Source organism: Crocodylus porosus, unplaced genomic scaffold (assembly GCF_001723895.1).
Source record: "Crocodylus porosus isolate Cpor-Errol unplaced genomic scaffold, CroPor_comp1, whole genome shotgun sequence".
In the NCBI taxonomy this organism is placed as follows: Eukaryota; Metazoa; Chordata; order Crocodylia; family Crocodylidae; genus Crocodylus; species Crocodylus porosus.
In genome coordinates, this window is record NW_017728906.1 from 76,713,967 (window position 1) to 76,719,588 (window position 5,622).

Sequence of the window (5,622 nt, forward strand, 5' to 3'; positions counted from 1 at the left end):
AATTAACAGAATAGTTGTATGTACAGCAGAAGAAGACTTGCTCATGGTAATTAATGTACTTACTATCTCCAGATTAGATTATTCCTACATACCTGCCTAGTTTTAAAGATATGTGGGAAGGGGGGAGAGAGTGATCAGAAACCAATTTCAGTGATCAGAAACTCATTTAAAACTAACAGAACAGATGTTCAGTGCACATAAACCAGTTTAGAAATGGCTGAAACTGGTTTGAGATAAACCTGGTTGAATCTAGTATCAGACTTAACCAGTTTGACTCAAACTGGTTTATGTAGCATCTGTCCCAGACCCCTTCCTGGTTTATCTTAAACCAGAGTCCCCCGGCATCCTAGATGTTTTGTAGCCCTGGGTGAGGCTGTCTGCTCCAGAGAGCTGGGCTGGCCCTCCCCTCTGCTCCCTGGCTGGAGCTCTGGCAGAGATTGCAAGTACAGTAGCGTCTGCCTGGCTTCCCCCTGCCTCTCCACCCCCCACCACTCCCTGCTCAAGCTGGGATTCCCCCCTCCCCTTTGCCACAGCATGGACCATAGCCAGCATGTGGTATGCTAGCGTTAGGATCGTCAGCTGAGGGTACGTGTACCCCCAAGGGTACTTTGAAAGGTCCTAGGAGGGTATGAGGGGGTGGATGGGGTGGAGTGCTGCTACCCCACACCGTTGCCTCACAGGAGCAGGGCCATAACGACATCATACTGCTGCTGCTCACTACCCGCTTGCTCTGTGTCTGGCCACTCACCACCCCACTCCCCTCCAAGGGTACACGTATTACAAAAGGTTGAAAGCTCCTTGCTAGCTAATGCTGAGAGGTCTCTGTGTAAAGCAGGCTGGACAATGTCTGCTTACGGCTTTTTGGAGCTAAGAGAAGAGCTTGAACTGATGACAGGCTTTTGTTTTCTTGACGGGCTGATAAACACTGTGTAATTCCCTTCTGTGTAAGTAAATGCTGTGTAATTCCCTGATGGCTCCATTGTTGGTCAGGAGCAGCTAAGGCGAGATGGGGAACCCCTCGCCTACTCAGAGCATCATGCTGGGGCCTGGCCAGGCCCCCTCTTCAGCTTAACACTGTGGAAGGGAAGCGGGGGGGGGGGGCTGCTCTAGCATCCCCCAGATTCTAGCCTGAGCCACTGCAGGCAAGTGCAGTCCAGAGGGGATGTCTTTTCAGTTACAAACTGGTTCAGCCTAGCCAGGTTAGATTAGCCTGCAGAGATTGAATCAATTCAGGCTTAGGCTTTTTGAATATCTGTCCCTAGCCTTTGAGAATAATCAAAACCGAGTGAATTAGGCAACAAATCCTTCTTAACAGCAGCTCACAAACTTTAGAGCATCGCTCAAAAAAACCCCCCAAAATGTGAAGGATCATTTTTGGGGGGTCATGGTCAAAAAGACAGCATTTCTGGTATAGCGTTATTAAGAGAACTTTGAACAAAAGAGAGCTTTATAACATAAACATTTGTGGACTGATTTCACCCAGAGTAGGATCAAGAAGAATCTAATCTCTTTAGAGCTCTTGCTGCTTGCACACATTTTGCTGTTTTGTGTGTCCCCATGCATATGTGTGCATCGTAGTATACATTGTTTAAATTCTTTGTAGACAGACACATTAAAGTACATACAAAAATACTAGTGACTTCAAGATGCTTTTAAAATGAAAAGTGAAAGTGTCTGGCTTTATTTGAAGGAAGATTTATTCAACTGACAGTATAACACCGTGCATTAAAAATAGACAAATAAGACTCAAATACAATGAATGAGTTACCCCTGGAGTACAAAATCCATATAAAAATGGAGCTTGGATGTGTCAAATTTGTCTAAAAGGTCTTGATGTCCAACTAATTGGAAAAAAGAAACCCACATCAAATCATCTGTTTCTGGGGGAAAACAAAACCCTTATTGTATGGCTGACTACAAGAAATTCTTGAGCGAACTCAAGAAAATATTAATATTAAAGTAGTTCTGTGGAGCCTAATTGAATGAAATTTTATGTTGTGGATTTAACAGAACTCTTAGAAAAGCAGAGGGAGTCCAAAGCATACATTTTTAAACTTGCTTTTTCTTCTTTTCTGACTAAATTATACTTTATGCTCTTTGACTATTATTTTAACTTGAAACACCTAATTATTGGACTGTCAGTCTCACAGGCACCAGTCTTTTTTTTTCTTTTTTTAGTTTACTATGTTAAATATTCCTTGGTTCTAAAGTATAGCAGGCTCTGTTAGTCTTTTAGTGTCCATGTTATCTTAAGATCAAACACCAGGTTTTTATTATTTGTTTGGTGTTGGCAACATTTTAAAATATATTGTTTCTACAGTGACCTTTTAATTCAATTAAAGTAGTTCAGAGCTGATTTGTTAGGTTAAAGTAGTAAAGGTTTACTAATTATATTTATGAAAGTGTTTAACTGTAGTTATTTCTACAAGATTTTGTGGTTATAATGTTTATGTACAATTGCTCCCTACAAAATTTTTACATGTAATGTTTAAATGGCAAAAGTAAGAGTAATAAAAGGTTTCTGGGCATTTCACTTTCATTGTGGAAGAGAAGTTTCTTAAAAACAGTTTGTAGTATATTTAATCTTTCATTCCAAGCAGAAGGGCAGAAAAGTAGAGCCTTTATCTCATTTTGAAATGTTTTTAATTCAGTGTTGGTACATGTAGAATCTGGGTTCTTGTACAATTTACTATAAAAAATCAAGTACGTTTTTAAAATTCTAAATAGGGCTAAAAATGATAGCCATTAAAAGACAGTAGTGTTTCTGAAAGCAGACTGGTAATTTTTCTCCTTTGTTACCATATCATATCTCTAGGAGAGTGAAAAGCACAAAACCAGGTATTCATATATACATTTTAAAGGACATTTGAACCAATCCTAAGTCTGGAAGAAGTATTACTTTTTAGGGTGTCTTACAGAAAACCAAGCAAGTCAAAAAATAATTGTCTAGAATTACGAAGGACCTTCCTATGTGGGTATGGGGGAGACCCAGGGGAGGAGAGTTGGGGAGACTTCACTGCTTGTTTTCCCCCTTCCTCCCCGTCCCCCCTCTACCTGGAATTTTTTTTTTTCTCTTGGACTTAGGGAATAGAGGTAAGAGAAGTGGCTTCAAACTGAAGCAGAGGAAATTTAGCTTGGAGATTAAAAGAAGCTTTCAGACTATGAGGGTGGTCAAGCATTAGAACAGTTTATGTAGAGAAGTTGTGGTCTTTTTCAGGGCATTTTCAGGAGTAGGTGAGACAGACTTGGCTGGGATGGTTTAATCAGGGATAATCCTGGCTTGAACAGGGGGCTGGGCTAGATAACCTTGTTAGGTCACTTCCAGCATCACTTTCCTGTGATTGTATCTTGTGCCTGAGTACCCTCAGAGTTAGAATTTTTTTTCCTAATCTTCAGCCTAAATTTCCTCTTCAATTTCTCTTTTGCAGTTTGAGGCCATCACTTCTAGTCCTGTTCTCTACTGCCCTTCAGGTGGTTGAAGGCTGTTATCAAGTCCACCTTTAATCTTCACTTCTCCAGACTAAATAACTCTTTCAGCCTTTCCTCATAAATCATGCTTTCCAGGCCTCCTAATCTCTTCTGTCACTTTCTACTAGATTCTCTCTAACCTGTCCATACCTTTCTTTTGTTGGGCCCAAAAGTGAACACAGTTCTCCAAGTGAGGTCTTACCAGTGTTGAACAGAGAGGAAGAACCACTTCCTTTGATTTGCAAGAGATACTGCTGTTAATTCACTCCTGTTCACTGCTGGCTTTTTTTTTTTTTTTGGCAGCAAGAACATGCTGTTGGCTCATTTAGTTTATAGTCTACTGTAATCCCCAGGTCTTTCTCTGGAGTACCCATCCTAGCCAGTCATTCGCCAATCTGTGTTTTGTGCATGCACTTATTCTGTCTCAAGTGGAGGACTTTGCACTTGTCCTGGCTGAATACCGTATGATTAATTGCGGAGAATTTTTCCAGTCTATTCATGTCATTTTGGATAGTAGCCCTACCCTCCAGAGTATCTGCAGCTCCTCACAACTTGGTGTTGTCCACAGATTTACTAAACATGCAGTTAATCCCAACATCCAAATCATTAATTAAGGCACTAAACAATCCTGGGCCCAGGACAGACCCCTGAGGAACCCTGCTTGATACCTCCTTCCAAATAGACACTGAGCCATTTATGTCTACTCATTGAATACAGTGATCCTAGTTCTCTGGGTACTTCACAGTGGATTCTTAGAGGACCTGTTCCATGATGTTTCCATGCATCAAGGTCAGAGTTACTGGTCTGTAGTCCTCTACTCTTTCTTAAAGATATGCACTGTTTGCCCTTTTCCAGTTGTCTGGGACCTCACCCAACCTCTACAAAATTCTCAAGGTGGATAACCAATGGCTCTGAAATTACCACAGCCAGTTCCATCAGTACCCTCTAGTGCATGCCATCTGGCCCTGCTGACTTGAAAACTTCTGGCTTCTCTAAGTAATTCCTAACTTGTTAATTCCTAAGCTGATCCAACTGGCTATATATCCATTTTACAGCACTCACATCTAGTCTGTATTTCCTTAGCTTAGTAATGAGTGTCATGGGAGAAGAGTCTTGAAGAAAAGTCAGATCCATTCACATCGGACTAAAAGCTAGTGCAGGAAGTAAGAGGCAGAATTGCAGAAGAAAATATCTTTTATTTACATCTTCCTGAGAAATTTAATTTTAATACAGTGTCAGTTTGCTTCAGAAACTGTTGTGGTTAAAGTAAAAAGATTTAAAGTAAAATTGAATTTCAAGTAACTTTACATCTCATATTACTTTTTTGAGACTAGCCTTCCTTCATACAAGTATTTTTGAAAGCTGATAATGCAAGTGTCTCGCCTTAAAACAGAGGTGTTCAAGTAATTCCTTTTTACTGCAAATGTTTTCTCCCCCTTTCCTGCCTAGATTTGAAAGGTATCAGGCAAGTTGCTTAAGATGAAGAACATTTTAATATATCTTGGAAGTGTGTATTTTATACTTGGTTTCTGAGGTTAGCTTGACATTAAAATTGGACAGCTGTTTTGCACTTATACATTTCTGTTAGTGAAATAACTAATTATTGCACTGGGATGCCAACAATAAGAACTTGAATGACAGATAATTCTTAGGCAAAGGATGAGTAAGTGTTCCATATATCTCTGAATTTATAAGCTAGGAAAGAAATATTTGTATTATCATCAAGTGTTGTAACACAGTTGTAGAGATTTTTGGTCCATTGAGTTTGTTGTTTAATTTCAGACATGATGCAACAAGTTAGTTACTATAATGGTTGGCTGTTGTTATATCATGGGCCTAATAAAGGTCCTTCTGAACAGTTTTTTGGGGGCTGCTAAGAGTCTCTCAGACTGTGCTGTTAAGCTTTTGTTAGTTTTAGTATATATTCTAGCATTGTTTCTTTTCTTGGTCTCTTAGGGTGGGTCTGTTACACCATTTAGAGTAAACACTGAGGGTACAAACACATTTAATTTATCTTGGAATAAACCATTTTATCCTGGGACAAGGTGTAGTCATTCAGACTTCCATGTCTGTTGTCTGGAGATAAATTCTGAAAAGGTTCATAGTATCATAGTAGCTAGAGTCGGAAGGGACCTAGGTAGATCATCTAGTCCG